This window comes from Sinocyclocheilus grahami, unplaced genomic scaffold (assembly GCF_001515645.1).
Source record: "Sinocyclocheilus grahami isolate Dianchi unplaced genomic scaffold, SAMN03320097.WGS_v1.1 scaffold17.1, whole genome shotgun sequence".
Taxonomy (NCBI): Eukaryota; Metazoa; Chordata; class Actinopteri; order Cypriniformes; family Cyprinidae; genus Sinocyclocheilus; species Sinocyclocheilus grahami.
In genome coordinates, this window is record NW_015505196.1 from 2,492,368 (window position 1) to 2,514,228 (window position 21,861).

At 38.2% G+C, this 21,861-nt stretch overlaps 1 protein-coding gene across 1 annotated transcript in view; it reads left to right on the forward strand.

Moving 5' to 3' along the window:
* The first annotated feature begins 17,102 nt into the window (after window positions 1-17,102).
* Window positions 17,103-21,861, forward strand: part of LOC107552026 (teneurin-3-like) — a 135,512-nt gene continuing 130,753 nt past the window's right edge. The window contains exon 1 of the mRNA XM_016233836.1: window positions 17,103-17,169. The gene's annotated coding sequence lies outside the window, so the exon portion shown is untranslated. The remainder of the gene's footprint in view (window positions 17,170-21,861) is intronic.

The window sequence follows — 21,861 nt, forward strand, 5'->3', positions numbered from 1 at the left end:
ATCTGTGCAACAGTTATTGAGCCTTTCTTTTAACAGTTTTAAATTTCAGTTACTGTGCACGTTAAACACAATTTATAGTCTTTTCTGCGCCTGTGTTTTGTTCTCACAGACGTCCGGTAGCAGCAAGTAACAAAACAACATTAAACTCCGGCAAGAAGATAAAGTCCTTTTTGCAAAATCATAGACATGTATTTACAAATCAAGTATAATGGGAACACAGAATGATCTTGGAGAGAGCTTTACCGAGCTGACTGCTGTAACCAAACGCGACCAGGGTTTAAAGGCTGAAGAATGACTGACAGCCACAGCCGAGAAAAGAGTTTGTGTGAACTTTAATGTAAGGACTTAAATATTCATATGTAGCTCACATTAAGCTATCGTATGGCTTCAGAAGTAACACAGAATAATTTGCACAATCTAAAAAAAAAGAAAAAAAAATTATCGGATTTGGATCGGTTCTCTCTGCCCGATACCCAATCTGAGAAAAATGGCACTATCGGAGCCGATACCCGATATGAATATCGGATCGGCACATCCCTAGTAAATGCTAGTGATTTATAACTTTCCAAAAGGAAGATTACAGTGGTCAGAGAAGGAAAAGATGTAGAATATCACTCTCTCAGCCATTGTATTACAAACACAGCAGCTTTAATTAGTTTTCTGTAATTTAATGTCAAGGTTATATATCCTGAAGGTGCAGATGCGCAAACAAAATAAAAACTGTGCTGGGTAAATAAGTTCAGGCCACTTATTTGCGTACCGACATGGTTGACAGCTGTTAATGCACAATCGCCGTTTTAGATCAACTAACTGTAAGTTTTTCATTTGAACCGAACTGAAAGCATAAGGCTTTAGGCTTCGTGCTGACATTTCATTCACTGATGCAGCAGCGCTAAAACTGGCAGTGCACAGACTTATAGGCAGCAACCGGCTAAAATAAATCTTGCTGATTTTAGGTTTGAAAATTCTAATAAATAAATAAAATGAAAATATTAGCATTGTATTTTCAAGTGTACTATAAAATAATTGTATTTTTATTTAATACTTTTTTATTTAAAAATAGAATCGTATTATCACACTTTATTTAATTTGTTTATTTAATTTTTAAACTAACTAAACAAAGCGCAATAATACTATTATTACTATAATTATTTTATTTTTATAGTTATATTTAATGAGTCACACTATGTGCAGTATGAGTGCCAAACCAAATCTCCAGGTGCTCTTCTGAGAACCAGATTGAAAAACGTATGGGCACCCCTGAGTATAGTGTTATAAATGTGCATCACAATTTAAGAAAAAAAATGAATATATTAAAACTCTGTTAGGTTTGCGATGATGATAACTATAGAAACACATGAGCACAGTCTGTGAAAAGGGTCCATAACATGCACAGTCCCAAGCAAATATTTCCAAGAAATAGCAACATTTATGGGCCAGATGGTGTAGTTACAGCATCTACCAGCAGGGGCTAACAAGGCCATACTAACCAAACTTTGACCCCGTGATCTGTGCATTTTTTGAAAGAACCAGAAAGGTTGATATAAACTGTGTTTTGCTTAGTAAAAATAAATAAACCATTAAGGAAGATGAAAAATGTGTTCATATTTAAGTAAAATATACAAAATGTCAAATGTCACGCAGGGACTTGGGAATGTCTGTTAAAATTATAAAAACAGAGTTGCTATCTGCATTCCCATTCGCTTTACTTGCACAGAGAGGGAGCAACAGTATAACCATGGCAATTTTGTGCAAAGTCACAACAACCCTGTAGTTTCATTCTAAGAGAGACTCTTTGCCTATTTGAGGAGGTTTTTGATGCTCTCTATGGTGCAGGTCTCTGATAGACTTTTTCAGTAATGACTAACTGCAACAGCTAGCAGTTCCATAGTGAATACTGCAGATAAAGCCAGTAAAGGTTATCCATCCATCACCACATACACATTGATAGAGCTGCACAGTGGGGCTGATTGCTGTTGTGCGGAGGACCACAGGGCCTGAGGAAGACCCACTGCGGTTAGCTCTTACTGTACTGTATTCTCCAGGAAAGCTTTGATATACTGATATCCCACTACGGCTGGTGCTTAGACACACGGTCCCTGGAGTAGACGCCATTATGCACGACCACATGTCACAGCGTTGGGTTTTAACCAAACAATAAAGCTCGTCTTTTACCTTAAGATGTCACACACCGAGATTTCCACTCGCTTGATGTAGCTACGGGTACTCAACGGACACCAAATTCAATAGTGAATTTCGTCTCCAGAGCAGAGTTTGCTGTTTGTTTTCATTGTTGATTACTCGCTTAAGGCTTCAACAGCCCCACATGCTTTTGACACATTCATGTTTTTAGACTGAGGTCATAGGAAGGCTGAATTTAATTCAGAGTTACCATGCACATGTTTTTGAGACCCACTGGCAGTTTTTCCACGTGCTTGTAAACCCAACTTCCTTTTAGGATAATATCTCACAAGCTCTTTTTTGATTTACAGAGGTAGCATTTTTAAATCACTGGTGTGAGGTATCTGTAAAAGGAGAGTGCTGATTTACAGCTTAATTCCAGTTTTTTTTATCACTCTACGTCTCTACATGCCAACAAAAAAGAGAGTGGCTCTCTAGTATCCACTGACATTTCTCATTCAGACAAGTGCGCTTGATGTCTAAAATGAAAAATAAAGGGTAATTGAAAAAAATATTCGTCAGAACACCTGGAGTACACACACACTGTTGCATTAGGTTTGCACATTTCCATTCACTGATAATATTGACAAACACATTATACATGGCTATTTTAATACAGTAACATAATATGTTTCATATTTTATGTATGTATTTCTATAGCTTTTATTTAGCTAGTTACTGTGAAGTGATCTTTTGTTCTTCTTAGTGGATAGCAGTATGCAGCTCAGAGTCATTCTTTGTTGTATGGGTATACTGTTGGCATTGGAATGACTGACAAGTGCTGCTTGTCAAAGTAGACACTTCACACTTCAGTAAAGCCCAAGTATCCTTTACACTGTCTGAAGACTGGTGTTGCTATTCACACAATTCGTGTCTTACCTGTTTGTGTGTGCTTGTTTCTGCATGCATGCCCTTGTGTTTTTAGCTGTTTTAACAGCATATCGGCATCTTGCTCTGACAAATCTATTTAAGCTCTTGGCCCAGATGTCCTGAAGCTCTGCCAAACTGTAGGAATCCTCCATATCTGTTTGATTAGTTGCATTGCTGCTTATCTCTATGAACAATCACCATAACATGAGAAATCACCTCAAAGGCAGCAACTTGCGCTAGATAAATGAAAAAAATTTATTAAATTAAATTTTTATTTTATTTGTTTTAGGCTGCATATTTGTTTGACTCCAACTTCCCTGCATGCTTGTCATTCACCTGGATCCACCACTTCTCAAAAGGTATGAGATTTTTCAATAGTAAAAAAAAATGGTAACAGAATCTATAATGCTAGATTTTGAAAATATAAAATAAAAAGATTATCAGTGGTCTGTTTTAGTCTGTTCACACACAGCTATTGTTTGGCTTCAAAAGACCATAGAACACAAGTTGTTTGAGCTACAGTATGTTCATTCATATATTTATTTTATTTTATTTCACATTTTTAGACAAACAACTGTGATCACTCTGAACTCTCAATGTATGAAAAAAGAGCTGCATACAGATTCTTTACAATAGTTAACTTTTTTTCCCACAGAACAGAAGAATAAAGTCATATGTATTTTGCACAACTTGGAAGATTAGTAAATAGTGACAACTATTTTTTAGGTGAACAGCTTCTAGTTGAAAAGATTGAGACATAACAAGCATTGTGATTCAAGTGTGAAAGAATCATGCAGCATTTTCCCTGTCTGTGTCTGCTTACATTTTCTTCAGTTTACAGGCAGGACTTTAACAATCATCAACAATGTTCTGCTGCACTTCAAACACATGCTCACAATATACTCCCACACGATTCTGGTTTTCTGGATCCGTGAGGGAGTATCTGTGACCTAGCTGAAAGCGACCCATCCCAGCACTTCCACATGTGTCAGCGCTCTTTCTTCCAAGTGCTGGAGGATTTATCCGTCTGAGATTTAGAAGTCTTAAAAATGTTAAACGGGTCATTCTAAGCTTAAATAAATACTGCTAAGAATACATGTATGCCACTGTCAGTCTATGGTTCTACAACTTTCTGGCACTAACCTAGTGAAATCTATTTTGTGACACCCCAGAAGTGTTGTCCCATTTATCCAGTAGGCTGTATTAAACTATGTTCGAGAGCCACTGTTTTTTGAGGTTGCCCAGCACGGAGTGGTTTTGGTTGTAACTTGCGGTTAGGTCAATGCACAGTAATTTTAGTGTTTAACTGGACAGGTACAAATGTATAAATCAACTGGACGTTTATAGCTTTGTTTCGAGAACCAGAAGTCTATGGCCAAACTCATGCGTTCCATCAGTGGCTTTAGCTGTAAGTGATAATGGCATTACGCTTCTTGTTATCCTGTAAAAAAGAGCCCTCTAAGGCTGATTCTAGATCAGATTGACTCCGATTAGGAATTGATTGTGAGATTAATGTGCTGGTCGGTACAGCAAAGCGTAGATCAGCAATTTGGTTATTCCGTCTCTTAATGAAGAAGCTGTTTCTTCTCAGCACCGTATTTTGCAGCAGTTTGAGTCGAGCACTTTGTCCTGATGATTCAATTTATTCTTCCATAGAGCAGAAATCACACAGGACCACTAAGTGGCAGTCACGGGAAGTTCTTCAGAGAATAACTGTACCCTTCAAGCTTCAAACTTATTGACTGTTTCGTGTCCTGTGACAATAACTCAAAGGTGGAAAGGGAGTGTTAAATTTGCCAAAGTTTCTTGTCATCACGAGCGGGCCTGGCTCGGATCCGAGCAGGATGTGCAGCCGTTTCAAATCAACCTAGAACGACGTGCGCTGATGAGCAATTAGAAAACGGTTTACATCGTTGCAATCATCAGCCATTATCATAATCAACTTCAGAGTGAAGAGAGCCCTTTACCAACACCACCCTGTCCCACAAAAGAGCACTCGCTCTCACCAAGAGAGGAGATTTTCCTATGTGTGTGCGAACATCCAAAATGGTCCCAAAAATAATTGTAGTTTGGTTCGAGTCTAGTCCCCCGTTCTCCTCTACATAACACATAACACACAAATGCTCCGTGAGCCACCCACATCACTGACAGCACAGTAAATGAAAACAGCATTTTGCTCTATTGCACTGCATTATTTACTGTCTCCTATGGGCCGTCCTGTTTAGAGCATGATGTGGTTGAATTCTGTATGACACTGAGGTGTTGAGACACGCTCCACTCAACCTCCTGCTCTGGGGTCAAGTTCCCATTTTGGAGCATCAGTCACGCTTGCCTCGTCCTGGTGGCCATATTGGAGTTACATCAGTCTCAATGGCCCCTCGTTTCGACGTAATGGCTGCTCCATGGGAAATTAAAGCTTAATTAAACATGCATGGCAACGAGACACCATTGTGCTACAATATTTGACTGCCTGTGACCTGACAGATTCATTATCTGAGAGAGTTTCTCATTTTTATGACACGCTCCTCTGTGGACGCACAGGCTCTGATAAGATCTTGCTCTGTCTGTTTAATGGTCCAGACAACATGCTGCCTGCCTGCAACAAGGATATGCATTCACTGTTTATCTCATTTACAGTTTGCACAATGGAGAGCAGGTTTAATTGCATTTGAGTGGTTTGATGTGGACTGGGAGATATGTGTGTGTGAGAAAGAAAGAGAGAACTGAGAAAAGCTCCCTAATGTTGTGTTTGACCTTAGTTGGCAGTTAGCCACGTTGTGGCAGTTTTGGCTTGGAGCAACATGAGCCTTGTGTATCTAAACACCCAAACACACGATCTTGCCCTTTGATACTCACATACAAAAGGTCACACTGTAATGCTACTGTTGTTGGATATACATGCAAATATATGCAAATATAAAACGGCTCTCTTAATCTTACTAATCTTTCTAATCGTATGCTCACCAAGACTGCATTTATATTATGTAAAAACTGTAATATTGTGAAATTATTTCATATATTTTAAAATCTGAAAAAAAAAACTGATTTTCAGCAGCCATTACTCCGGTCTTCAGTGCAAGATTGTAAGTACTATAGTGAATAAATTTTCTCTATGGAGGAAATTAGAAACAAAATTAGGCTTAGAATATCTTCAAGTCTGTTTAGAGGATTTTTATTTGTCAGCCATTGCGAAAATTGAAATGGACCCGTGTACTGCAAAAACCACACAGTTCAAAGTATTGTTCATGTCTGTAGTCCAGATCGTGCAGGCTGAGGTATGTGCCAAAGTTTCATACTTAGGGTTACGGATTTGTTCAAATCCTCAAACCAATGTTAAACCATGATTCTTTTCATTAGTCAGTTCCTCATATACTTTCAAGGTCTGTTTTAAAAAAGGTAATCACCCTAATAAACTCCTGTCCGCTGATCAGATAATAACATGCGTAAAGACTTAAATACATTGACAGCCTACAGCACAGATACAGTATTGAAAGGATTTGAATGTTCGCTGGGCAAAGGCCGTTAGTGTTGTCATTGGGATTATCTTAATACTCAATAAACCAACAACAGGAAGATTAGCGTGACTGACACACCGCATATGTTTATAATGAGGGGATTTGCACCTTGGCTATTGTTTGCTTGTCAGGAGAGCAATTAAACACCGCAGGCCCAGAGACACTATGATGGCCTGTCTCTGCAGATGAAGCCAAGTGTATTTTGCTAACTCAGGTTTAGCACAGTCTGCATACAACAGGGGGCCTCTTTCACGATGACTTTTATCCTAGTCAGGGTGGAGAACAACATTTGTTAGCAAATACAAGACCCCTTCCTGCACGCAGCACCATTATTATTATTATTATTATTATTACTACTTTGAATGTGCAAATTTGGAAAAGTACTTTGAAGGATGTAGAGTGTCGTGTTTACTAATTGCTGTGTGTCAATATGCCATTAACTCGGTGTCGGTGCCAAAGAGCTGTTTGGATAAACTTAAATGGAATCATCTACTCACTAATCAAGAGTGGCTGTTTGGTGTTAAATGCCGGTTTGAAAATGAGTCGCTAACTGTGAGTAGCATTTTTCACTCTGAGGGGCACTGTTCCCACTCATAGACGTGACAGTTTCCACTGCTTTGCACTGCACATGTCTGTCATTCTATTGTTGTGCAGCAGTCTGATAGTGAGTTTCAAGTGGATCACGCAGTGAAGAGAATTTTTCCGATGTGCATCAAATGGATGTGGTTTTCATAAACACTCAACAGGTGCTGTAGATTGTGTTTAATACGTAGACTTGCACGCATGCAAAATTGAGAGATAAAAGCAAGGTGTCCACAAAAGCTATCTCACTCGACAGGCAGTAAACGGCCTTGTGCTTCAGGCCTCAGATTTTGTAAAGGGTTTCACAGTCATGGATAAGTGTCATGTTCTGAAAAAAAATGGCTGAACTAGACACTGACATTTCTTAGAGAACTCCAATCCTCAGCATCTCCATGAACCAATGCCTAAGAGTGTGGATAAGTGAATGATTAAATCAAGTCTTAGTCTTATGTCACTAGTCCTAGTTAAGTCTTAAATCCAGTCATGGATAAGTGTCATGTTCCCACAGGCAAAAATGGCTGAACTAGACACTGACATTTCTTAGAGAACTCCAATCCTCAGCATCTCCATGAACCAATGCCTAAGAGTGTGGATAAGTGAATGATTAAATCAAGTCTTAGTCTTATGTCACTAGTCCTAGTTAAGTCTTAAATCCCTTTTGTTAATAATTCTCTATAATTAGTGGTTTGGAATTATTAACCATCTTTTAGAACAATTTATTTATTAAATATATTTCTAGGGTAAATATTTTTTTCTTGTTCACTGGTATTATGAATCCTCTTCTAGGACAATTTATTTATTTATTTAATTTTAGATATTCTTAGGGATTTTTTCTTGTTAATATTTGTCTTAAAAAAGTATGAGGTCTTACTTGGAAAAATTCAATAAATATTTTATTTTTAATTCCTAGTGAAAAATAAATATACTAAAATGTATTTGAAATACATTTATTTCATGCCAAGTGTACTACAAATACATTTACATATTTATATACTTAATAAAAATGCCCTGCAATTGTACTTTTAGTATACAGTGGGGGGAAAAAGTATTTAGTCAGCCACCAATTGTGCAAGTTCTCCCACTTAAAAAGATGAGAGAGGCCTGTAATTTTCATCATAGGTATACCTCAACTATGAGAGACAAAATGAGAAAAAAAATCCAGAAAATAGTGCTAAAGTGAAACTATTGCAAGTATACTTCAGGCACACTTTTAATATCTTGTATTAAAAAAAGACATATATTATTCAAATATCATACAATCCTCATCAATAGGGGCATTAAAACACACTTTAGGCTTAATATTAAGAAATGTGCATTGTGCACAAGTAGTACTCCCAATAAAGTGTTATTATTATTTTTATATCAGTAAGCCTCGAGCAATATGTCAGTAAATTTTTTAATAGATTTGAACTATACTTAGTATGAAATAATTGTATTTTAAATATATTGCTTTTTTTTTACTAGGAATACCATGTACTACTTACCTTTAGTAGTTTATTCATAATCCACTTCATGACTTAAAAAACAAAACAAACAAACTCACAGAACAACTTTTCTACTTTTTGTAAATGCCACTTAATATGAAATGTCTCTTCATTCTTTCAATAGTACATGAATGGATAACTGTGCTAACTGGGATTTGTTTTCATGCAATATTCAGAGAAAACTTCTTCTTGAAGACTTCATTGAACGGGTTCATAAGCACTGTATGTCTGTGTACTTGTAAGTGTGTTTTATCTGAAACATTATGTGTTCTTTAATGCTTCTTAATAGTAAATGCTCAGGCAGTATGTGCTTTGAAACTGTTGAAAGTGTGTTAATGCTGTTCTTCCACTGTATCCTAAGGGAAGGAATGCTCTTTTTAAGACGATGGAATCCTTACAGACTTCCCTTGCTCTCTCCCTGTAGAGCTGAGGCCTCTAGAGTGGGATGACTTCATTAAACGGGCACTAGAGGACTGGGTTAATCCCGTTGCCTCTGGAGACAGACTGCACCTGGTTACCCTTCAGCATTCGAGGGGATGTATGCTAACCATAGCTAACATTTCCCCCCTTATGCACACACACTCGTAGGCCTATGTACACACAGTTCGACATAGTCAGCGGAGTCAGTTTGCAAAGAGGGATCAGATTATTTCCTGTTTCCATCCGACATGTTGTCAATTACGGCCCGGCGCCCAGCCTAACAGGACACTTTAGCGTTACCAGCAAATGACCTTACACTGTTCAAACAATTAGCCCAAAGAAAACATTGTCCTCATTGATTTATTGGCCGTCCTAACGGAGAATTCTCCAAGAGGGGAGAGAGGAATGTCTCTATGTTCATGCCGCCATCATCTGGAAGCCCTTCCGCATAGGGTTCACAGGAGAGCCACGGCGGTGACAGGTCTATTTAGCACCGAACTCGCCAACCAGCAACTAGCACTTACTAAGGGATGTGTGCTTACAATCAACAGGACTGTGATTCTTTTATGATAGTGATTTCTATCTTGGAATCTGAGAGAGAGAGAACAAAAGTTCACTGGCAGTGAATAAAAGCCTAAAAGTCCTTAGAGCTAGAAGACTGTATATCTTCAAGGATAATGCTTTATATCCGTAGCAGTAAGGGTTCCTTCCCAGAGCCATGGACTTTGTTCCTCTCATGTGTTTGTGCACAGTTCCCAGCACTCAGGGCCAGAACTCTGGACCCCCACCTTCCGATGCACGCCATTTTTCACACAAAGGCTGTTTTTCTGTGCCAATAACCATGTCTTTGGAATTTTTTTTTAAAAGCAGCGTACTGATCGATCAGCATCATTTTTACTCCAAAAGAAAAGAGAAGAGACATAGAGAGTGTGAAAGAAAAAGAGTGTCTACTCATCTTGTGACAAAGTACTCTGGGCATCTTACATGGTGTTAATCAACAGCCATAGAGCTGGCTGTCACTCACAAAAACCATGAGGCAAATCAATCAATATCAGCATCCAGCACTGCTTTCACCGACTGAGCTCAACTTTTGTAACTGCTACGGCAGTGCTCGTGTTGACCAGAGAGCCCCGTTCATTGGTCTGGCACACTCACTGTATTTCACAATTAAAGTAATGGCCATAAAGCCAGTCAGACCCCAGAGACATGTGCTCAACAGTACAGATCTCAAACATTCCACCGTTTTCACCAACGAACATTGGCGCGAAATGAAAGATCAGATTTTTTCCTTCTGCCTGCCGATAACCAAAGATGCCCAGCAGTAATAAAAGACTGCAAATAAATGGCCACCAACTAAAGTGTTTGTTTTCTCACACATGCGTAGTTTTCATCTTTACTGGATCTGGTCCTAGCTGCGGGCTTTGCCAAATTAAAGCGACAACATCATTGGCTTTGATTCTAGCGATTTGATATATGGTGATTTTCATGTTCCTTGTGGCGTTGTTTTTTTTATCTCTGTTAGAGATGCTGATGTTCTCTTGCTTCATTTCAAAGCTTTTTTTAATGTAGATGGGTGGGTTTGTGCATGTGCATGTTTTAGGCACCACACACTAGTAAACGTCCCGAAAACAAACGGATATGAAATATCCAGTCATTGATTTCACATCTCCAACAAAAATGCAAATGAAACATCTGTATCATTTTGAAGATTTGCTCTAGTCCTTTAACACAATACCCACAGGCACCCTGTAGTGATTAGCACTGAATCCAGCTCTCTCATCCATCCACGATGGAAGCAGCCCGGTCGTGTCGGCAGCGAGTTCCAGGCTCGAAGGCGCAGCACTCTGAATGTGTGGATTTGTCAGAGTTTAATGAGAGTCCTCCCTGTGCTACACCACAGCCTCCTGTGCTGTTGACATTTGTCCACCCACCTGTGTCTGGGCTTTAATGACCCTTAGCATGTCAAGCAAGTGATTTTCACTTGCGCGGAGGCATACGCGGGACATTTTGTTGAGAATTGTCTCCTCAAAGTGGATTGAGTCTTCACTCTTTATATTTAGGTGTGAAAGGCGAGCCAGGTGTCTCCTCTCACAGACTGTGTGTGGCTCTGTGTTGGTGGATGCGGGGATCGTTGACGTTATTTGTTCATGCTAGCTGCTTTTACATTAGTTTCCAAGATTTAGTTTTTCCAGTCCCTCTGTCATGTTTTTGGACATGACTAAGGCATGTCGGGCCGAGAGGCATGCTTTCCATTATGCTTAGTTGACAGAGCGACTGAACTTGCCCTCCACCCCCAAGTAATGGACCAGGCATCTAGTTCTCCCTCTTAGTCTGCATTCTTCCAGCTTGCATAGATGTTTCACAGTTTATTTTGTTAATACAGATAAGCCTTTAAGGAGCATGTTCCCTAGTGAACAGAATGCCAGTCTACATTTTCTATACACACGCTAAACAGAATGCTAAATCACCTCACAAAAACGACCGTATTGATCACTGTATACACACACTAGAAAATCACACTCTCGCACAGGCTCATTATTTCTGGATACTGTGTTAGTCATTGTGTGGGAAATGGGTTTTAAGTATCTGTGCACTTCAAAAAATTGCAAATATCTTGTGATTTGTGTCTCACCTCATTTGCTCTTAGTGTTTGCATTAATATAATGCAGCTCTGCCATGCTGTTCGTGATCCGCTTTAATCTACATGAATCTGTGCATAGGATTCCGTGCTTCACTTGTGTATGGTAGATAGCTGTATCAGTGATTTGAAAGCTTCAAAGATTTATGTTTATTGGACAAAAGGCTCTAAACACAACATTTTGGGTTTGGTATGGACTCTCTGCTTCACTCTGAGTCATATATATATAAACAGCTCTGTCATGCTGTTCGTGATCGGCTTTAATCTATGTGAATCAGTGCATAGGATTCAGTGCTTCACTTGGAGTCTGTGGCAGATAGCTGTATCATTGATCGATGTTGATTGGACTAAAGACTCTAAACACAACATTTTGGGTCACGTATGGACTCTCTGCTTCACTGGGAGTCTTATATATGATTTTTATTTGACATTAGGCTTTCAATCGCTGACTTTTTGTTCTGCCTGGAATATTATAAATGGATGAGTTCTCACTGATTTTGCAATAGATGGCCAAAAATTAAATGGAAATATATTTGACTGACGATTCTTGAAATTAAACTAAAAAATAAAGCTTATTGCCATTTCTAAATATTGCAAAAAAAAAAAAAACGTGAGTAGTGGTTTGAGAAGCAGTTTTTTTTTTTTTGAGAATCAGAGAGAGAGTATTTATTTTAAGTAATGTGTGATGTGTGCTTCCCCGCTTTAACAACAAGCAATGGCCCCAAGTGGTGTCTGTTTGTCTTGTCACATTATTTGTCTTTCTTACCTTTAAAACCAGTGAGAAATTCTCAATTCTGAATGTGTGTAATTATGTAATTGGTAGTGTACTTTAAATAATGTATGCTTAGAATCTGAAGGCAGCCTGTGTTCACACATGCACATGTGTGTGTGTGTGTGTGTTTGTGTGTGAGAGAGAGAGAGAGAGATTTAGGGCAATGCTCTGCCTTTGAGTTATGACTCCAGATTTGTGTCATCTGTGTATATACTGTCTGTGTGTGTGCTAGGGGAATGTTTCTTTCTCTGAGGCTAACACACAGACCAAATTAGCTCTGTGTATCTTTTGGCATTCAGCTTAATAAATAGGAAGGAAAACACATTTATAGTCATCATTGTCTCAAATTCTTGTTTACATAAAATGTCATACAAAAGAGACAGCGTTGAGCTGTTTAACCAAAGCATCTGTTTCATTTTGTCCACTGACTGAGTATGGTTTAATATCAGTTGTCATTCAATACGGCATTTGCACCATCATATGGGCGAATCTCACGAAATCTGCCAATAACATATCCAGTCCAAATTTAAAAGAAAACTAAAATATATACTTACATTTTGTACTTTAAGAAATGAAGGCTATTTAGGACCAGATGTGTAATGTTTTGTAACAATGTGTTCAATATAATTTGCTCAAAATTGCTCCAAAATTTTCCTTAGCATAATGCAAAAATGTCATCTACATTATGGTGCTGTGAATAAATAAATGGTAAAGTATTTATACATAATGGTACTTTGTCTTGCAGTTAATTTATGATGATTTAGATCAAGTAAATGACAAACTAATTAAAAAAGCGTTTGGATTCAGTACTGTGAGGACAAATTTGAATTATTTATCTATACAGTATTTTATTTATAATAATTCAATTTCTTTTAATTATATTTTATTATAAAATTAAATTTCATCAGATTCACTCATATAGTTGCTCTCCTCCAGGACAGTAGCCTAAATTTATCGTGCTGTACTCAGTTATGGGCTGCTAGTAATTGGCTTGTTTCAAGACATGCGTAGTTCTAGTACTGCATTTCTCTGTATTTTAGTGCTCTCTCTTTCTCTCTCTCACCGCTTTTAGTAAAGAATTAGACTCCCTCCCTATTCTATTATAATGAGGAACCCTCTTTCTCCCAACTCAGTAGTCTGTTTACTGTCCATTGTGCTAAATTGCTTTTGTGTGTGTTTGTGTGAGTGCCGATGATTTTGCATGTTGTGTTCATATACAAAATAATTTTGGGGATTAATGGGAAGGCTTGAGATGAGTTCAAATGTTAACTGTGGATTGTGTTGTTTTGTTTGGCCACAGCTAAATCATTTAGCAATTTTCCAGTTTGTGTATGATAGAACTCATGCGCTGTGGCCAGTAATTTAGCATGCTTTCTCTATATTTGTCTTTCCCTCTCACGCATCACCCCCCACTCCTTTCTTCGGCATATTTGTTGTCTCTCACATGCGTATCTACTCCAGTGTGTACAAAAGTGCTTACCGTAGAGATATTTCAGACGTTCCCTCGGTTTGTGATGCATCACCAGAGCAGCTGCAGTGCACACTACACGATGTAGTGCCGGAGCGAGACAGGCCTATCAATCACTCTCTATACATCCAGATGAGATGTACGGTGACACACACGGTAGTTGTGAGAATGTTTCTTCCTGCCTCTAGCTGCAAATAGGCCCCGTGTAAAGTGAGACTGAGTGAATAGGTGACAGTAGCCTCTGCACGTTCAGGTTACCCTGTGTTTGTGTGTCCAGGACTGGATGTATGGGGGGATTTAGTCAGGTCGCACACACCCGCTCCATCTTACTGTCAGCTTGACCTCCCAGCTGTGTCCTATCACATCCCTGGTTGAGGCCGCTAAAGTGTGTGTGTGTGTGTTTGAGAGAGTGTGAGAGAGTGTTTGTGTTAGCAGAAATGTGCTTCTCTAGCTAGCGGAAGAAAATTAAATCTGCCTAAATTCACTAAATGGTAGTATTAGTTCAGAACACTTCAGAGAGACACACATAAGCTCTGTTCCAAAAACCTAGTAAGCTTCCTCCTTATAGGCACGTTTCTGACCCAAAGGCTGTTTCAAAAGAAAGGAATGTTCATTTTAATGCAGCATCACGTGTTCATCAAAGAGAATGAATTACAATGAGCTCATTGAAAAAATTATAAGAATCCAAAGAAGGTGAAATTTTATTTTTCTATATTACAAATATAATTAAATGCTGAAAAGAATCAACAAGAAATGCTTAAAAAATACTATTTTACTCAAAATGTATGTGTTCTGTGTCTATTTATGTTGCTTGCATTGAAATCGATTGCAAATTGAGTCACAACACAGAGTTTTTGCCTATGTAGAGCATTTCAGATCCATCACTTTTTACGGTTTTGTTCCACACAAGACTATGTAGGCAGCGAGGCTCACTAGGTTTTGTAGCAGAGCTATTGTGGGACGTACTTGACAGCATGTGGTAGACAAAGAGAGACAAAGAGAATACAGCTTTAGGACTAGCGATATGTCCATTAGCTCTGTTCTGAAGTAATATCCAGTGAACAGCACAGCGGATCTGTAAAGCCTTTCTGTACAAGGAGGCATAATGGAAATCTTACACATAACCATCAGTCACATCAGTCCATGTGAATTCAGGTCGAATACCTGGTGACCAAGAACTAAGAAATTGGTGCAGTCATTCAGAAACGATTTATTTTTCTTGGAGCACCAAGTCATGGTCTAATGACGGTCAACTTGGTACAGTATAATGATTTTTCTGTTTGGCAGTAATAGAGTAATACAAACAGCATTTTATTTTTTTAATTAATAGTTGATAAATACATAAATGCATATAGAAATTGTATATACAATATAAATGCATAACATTTAAAATAAAGCATTGTACAGAAATGTAAAATCAAGCAGCAATGGAGGATAATGATTCGAAATAAATCAATATGAAGAATGTTTATTACCACTCATAAATCAGTAAATTGTACACAAGATGCTAATAATAATTTATTAACATGCATCAAAGCATCAAGCTCTGTAATTTATAATAACATCAAAGTAATATATTTCATTTAATATTATAATTCACTATAAATTAATTTAGATCATTATTATTGATTAACAGTTTCATTTGAATAGTTATAATGATTTTATCCAATTAATATTGCAAATGTTACGTGCATTGTATTTTTTTTTCTAAAACTACATTTAACATTTTATTAGACTGTATAAACTGTAATATTATTTAGTATTTTGCCATAATTGCAGCATTTTATATTATGGGTTTATATTTATTTTAGAATGGAAAAAAGTGGAAAAATAAGTCGTGTTGGCAGATGTACATCAGGGACAGGTGTGTTTTCCTCTGTTTTAGTGAGTGCAGCCTATCACAATATTATGTGTCCTTTCTCTCTCTTTTACACACACACTTTGTCTCCAGATAAATCCCAAGCCTGCCAGACTCTCTCAGTTTAACTCCAAACCAAGTGTCAACACAAAATCCTTCAGGGAAGCTTTCTAACACATACACATGCACACATTTCTCCAAACATCACAAAACAAAAGAAGCAGCTATTCTCTCTTTGTCAAAACGAAGTAAAATCCTCTCTTTCATCCATACGCACCGACCTATAGACGAGAGGCAGCGGGGAGCGAAGGAACGTGGGAGACGCAGCGGCAGAGGAGAAAAAGACTGAAAAGGAGATGGAGATAAAGGGCTCAGTTCGGCGGTTCGGCACACGGCAGGGGTGAGGCATCGTGGACCCGGGAGCTCGGCACTGTCGCTTGAGACGGCCCAGATGTGTCAGGCTCCTGCGTCTGAGAGATTTCCATCTCTTTGGCCCGTGGATCCCAGCCCAGCGGGAGGACTCCCAACCAACCATTCGACTGCTCCCTCTACATTATTCAGCTGACATAACCCCCGAGAAGATGGCGAGGGCAAGTGGAGGCGCAAATCTACATGTATGAAAGCGAAAATAACCCGTTTTAGCTCGTCGGCGAATGGAATCGGCAAAATGACACACCACTGTGAAGCACTCCTGCAGATATTTTTATCCATTCCGAATTTTCACACTCGCAAGCCCTCTCATTCTGTCAGAATGTGCTTCTCCTTCATGAAAGAAGTTTTTATTGTGCGTGTGTGTGTGTTGTGAATTCGTGTGTGTGCCCCTGCTGCGCTGTGATCTGCCTGTATTGAAATAGCTCTGTATCATGACCTACATTCCTCAGCTGGGGGGCTGACACTGAGGGAGGGAGCGACGGATAGGGTGAATGTAAAAAAGAAGACACTCTGATGAGTCAAACCTGTCTTGGAGCTCGCTTTTCGATGTATTTGGGTGGACACGTGACAGAACGTCCCTTGTTGTCGTCCCTTATCTTTTGTTTTTTTGTGTGTTTTTTTTTGCAGCTGTGGCATCTTAAACCACATGCGCCGCTTGTTTGTTGTGTTGTTTATTTGTTTGTCAGGATTATGTAAGGCTCTTCAATGAGGTGAAGGGAAAGAGGGCACGACTCAAGGGAGTCATCTTAGCCCAGGCTTGTTGCCGCCACATCACCCTCTGCTGTCTCAGGCCGCAAACATCATAACGGCCGGCTTAGCGCTGGGTGCTTATCTCAGGGGTTTTTCTGTCTCTCTCTCTCTTTAGATTTTGATGTATGTAAAGAGCCAGCAGCCTTTGGAGTGTTTGTTTGTAGAAGCGGGATTATTTTCCGTCAGGAATGTCAGGAAGGTGAGTGCTTGGGTTTGTTGACGTTTAAGCTTTGCTCGCGGGCTCTGGGCTCCGTGGAACTCAACTCGGTGAATTTGGAGTGTGTGAGCCGCTTGTTTGGATGTTTTCAATTGTTTTCGGTTGTACAAATCTTTGCTACCATCGTCTGCAAATGTAAATGTCAGATCTCAAATTGGATTTTCATTCTCTCTTCTCATAGTTATTGAAGCCAGTTTCCACTTCAGAGTGAGAGAAAAAATAAAATAAAATAAAATAAAAACAAAGAATAGACCTTATTGCACGAATAAATACATGGATTTTATATCTCCTTATTGTGACTTTACATCTCACGATTCTGACTTAATTACTTGCCATTGTGATTTCACATCTAACAATGTGGCTTTATATCATGATTGTTTTTTTTTCATAATTGCAACTTTATATCTCACAATGTGACTTTATTTCCTGATATTGCGACTTTATATCTCAAAGTATAATTTATATCTTAAAATTCTTACTAATACCTCATTTTGAACTGAGAAAACACAGTTCTTACTTTGTCTGAATTGTATATATATATATTTTTTTTTTTTACTTTATAACTCACAATTATGACTTTTTTGTAATTGCAACTTTATATCTCGCAAATAAGACTTTATTTCTTGATATTGTGATTTTTTCTCACAGTGTTACTTTATATCTCACAATTCTTACTTTATATCTTGTGATTTTATTATTTGTATTATTTTGACTTAATATATCTTAACATCTCACAATTGTGACTTTATTTTTCGACATTGCAATTTTATTTCACTATTCTAATTTTATCTCAATTTTGATTTTGTTTTAATTATTTTGACTTTAATTACAATTACAACTTTTTTGTAATTGCACCTTTATATCTCACAAATAAGACTTTCTTGATATGGTCATATTATGTCTCACAGTGTGACTTTATATCTTACAATATTTACTTCCACTTTTTTGTAATTGCAACTTAAACTTAGTATCTCACAATTGAAAATGTATTCATCGATATTGTGATTTTATCATGATGTCCATTTTGATTTTATTTTTATTATTTTTACTTCACTTACAATTGCAACTTTATATCTCACAGTTGTGACTTTATTATTCAATATTGCAATTTTATCTTCAAATTCTATTTAATTGAATCCTAGATTTAATTAAATCTTAATTGCGAATTTTGCAAATACAATCTTTTAATATGACTATTCATTAGATTCATTTTTCTCACAATTATCTGTTGTATTTATTTACTCTAAGGCAGAAAATGGGCTTCAGCGAGCAATGTGGAAAGGTATGATTTCAGCACACCGCGAAGTGATGGTAGCTGAATCACAGCCACCTGACAGGCAACAGGCTGATTAAAAATATCCGATGAGCGCTTCCTCGGAGAAGTGAAGAGTGTAGCCCGCAGTGACTGTAAACTGTTGACACCGTATGATACCAAGTAATGTGAAGAGACAGGAAGCTGCCTGTGACTCCTGTCATAGGGCGAGTATCCCCTTTGCTATGGGTGTGTGAGTTTGTGTGATTTTAAAATGGATGGATTGTTTTCTCAGGTGCGGATAATTGTCTTGGCAGGTTTGCTGTCTGTAACAAACCATTCCAGTAAGTTCTGTAACACATGCATAACACACCATGGTGACGTGTAGCTTTAGCATAAAAAGCCAAATAAGCATAACAGGCCCTCTCCTCATGAGTGTATTCACCTGCTTCATGGGTAAATAAACCATGAGCTGTAAACATCATGAAATTACTTTTTCCAGCTGCATATTTGAAATGGTAGAACTTCTTCGCTCTTTATTTAATGTATGGAAAGGGTAAACATTCAGTGCACTCACAGATCAAGTTATTCTCTCTTTGTATGGTTTGAATTACATATTTACATGCATTTGTCAAAACATTGGGTCACAATGCATAAAAAAAAATTCTTTTTTCCCAGCTGCAGAGGTTTTCTACTACAATCTGTAGGCATGAATAGAAAACGATGATGTTTAAGTAGTAATCATTTTTATTGTGGTCAGTTTTATTATATTACTTCGCTATTAAGCAGAGCCATAAAACATGTTTTCCCTTTATGTGTCCTACACTCTGTGTCTCCTTTACTGCCTCCCTCTCAGCTCGTGCCTGCCGTGTATGCTTTTAATAAAATCGTCTTAGGATAAATGGTATTGGGTAAAAATGTAGCCAAACCACATGTGTTTGCCCTGGGTCCTTATCCAGGACCCTTTCTCATGCTTCATTCTGTTAACAAACCCCACAGACAGCCCTGAGGGTTCATGAGCTAACTACAACACTGCTGTAGTACAGCACCAGAGAAGAAAAACATCGCTCTCATGCATATTCTTAATGATGTGTCCAAGCCAAATGAGGAGGTGAGCATTAGGTCAGCCGTGGGGGGAAAAGGGCTTTGATAACTCCTTGTGAGACTGTCGCAAGAATGTAAGAACCATAACTGATTTCATTTCACTCCCTGCCTTTCTTACTGAGAGTTTGCTTTAAAGCAACATAATGGCTCGTCGGGGCTGATGTGGGCTGCCCTAATAGTTGGGTTGATTTCAATATTAACAAAAGAGTGCCGTATTGCACTGGGAAATCAACACTGCAGCTGCAAATTCTCAGACTCAAGCGTGCTTTTATAGGTTGGACTCCAGGCCTGGAGCAAGAGTGGGAGAGGAAGGGGGAATCAGGCAGAATCACATCACTGTGTCCTGCTGCCCGTAATGAAGTGCTCTGACAATCCATTGACCTGAGAGGAAAACTGTCTGATGTTTGATACATGACTCAGATGATGGACAGACCCAAAACCCAAACAGATATGACATAATACAATTATTTCCTCAAGATGAGTCGATGATAGATCGCAGTTTCAAGTGTGACTTTGTTTTGTGAGAAGAGGAAATCAGCACTCGGCTGCTACATGCCATAGTAGTTGATAATGAGTGCCAAAAGAGGTATTGCAACACCTGCTGCTTTCATTGTGTGTGTCGCCCTGGATTTACTACCTTTGTGGGGACCAAATGCTAGTAAAACATGAGATCACCATACCTTATGTGGCATACTGAATCAAGCAATTCCCAATTTTTCCATGTTGGCCATTTTATATGTCAGCCATTTTGAATTTCAGTTCAAAATACTGTATTTTATGTAACGTCTTCATGAGAAGTGTGTATAATTGGCACTATGAGCTGAGGGTACACTAAAAGTTTGCCACATTGTGGTCAAAATTACAATAAAATAAAATTCTAATAGCTTTTGATTAATTTTGCCTATTATCCTTAGGCAAAATTTTGACAAATTAATTGGTTTTTGAAACCCAATGAATTTGTCAAATTGGGTGATGCTGAGAAGCCATTTCCAATAATGGCATAGTTGGATGAGCATTCTGAATTTCTTTGCAAACCTACTTTTTAACTCCTCCTAGACTCTTGATCTGTTTTTTCACCAAATTAGACTGAGATCATCTTCAGACCTTGGCAGCAAAAAGTTATAGATTTCATGTCTAACACATCAATGAATTTGATGACATGATGCCAAAATGAATTTTTGCCTAATATACTTAGGAAAAAGGGAAAAAAATGAATTGGGTTTTGAAATCCATTGGGTGATGCCAAGTCATTACCAATAATGGCATAGTTGGTTGAACGTTTTGAATTTATTTGGAAATCTACTGTTCAAATAAATTTGATGACATGATGCCAAAATGTATCCAAGGCTATGTCTCTGCAATGCATTAGCACATTTACACTTATTGGTCAAAAGTAATAAGCAATTATGTCACATTACAAGTGATTGTACAAATGATTGATATGTTCCTGAAATCATCTGCAAATCTCTTTAATTTCTTATTTTTCCAGTTGGTATATGATTGTCCCTAAAAATTGCTGATTATTATTATTTCCATTTTCTTCAACTAATTGTGAGTGTTGCCACCTAGTGGACCAAATAATTAATTCAGTTGCACAGATGATGCAAAGTCTGCGCAAAAGCGTTGTGAAAATCAGACTGATTGCGAACAGTCTGCGTGGAGCTTGTTGATGCCAAAATTTGTCGCGCACTGTGTGCTTAATTTAGCGGCAAATGGAAAACCAAGACATACTTTTGGTATTAGGGTGTAGCAGACATAATTAGCTTAAAATATAAACATAAAAGTCAATGGTCCCATGATATGAAGGTTCCCACTGTGGTATAAAACTCTGTATGCTTATGACCTTACCTGTCAATGACATTATCAGCACACAGCTTAGAGACTTGTCTTTGGTAATATCACACCAGCCAAATGTGTACTGATTAGTCCCACAACACACACGCTTGCACACTCATCAGACCATAGGGACCGAGATCTTAATCTGTTTCCTGCGCACTGGGAATGCAGGCGTCATGAAATTGTATATTTTCAAAATATCTGTGACTTGATACCACCGAAAGTATCCAGTGTACGCACCGAGCCGGTCCAAGTCTCCACTAAGTCTCTTACCGACTCTCTGAAGTTATCGTTAGTCTGCTCTGAAAACAAAAAATACATTTTAATCGCTTTCCTTGCACACTAACTTAAGACCCCAACTTTCTTTACTTTCATGCTTCTCTGAAACTTTACAATTCACTTTGTTCTACATAATCCTCCATCAAGAAAAGACGACAGGTAAAGACCAGAGGAAGGCATCTCAGTTCAGGGGTGAGTGAGTC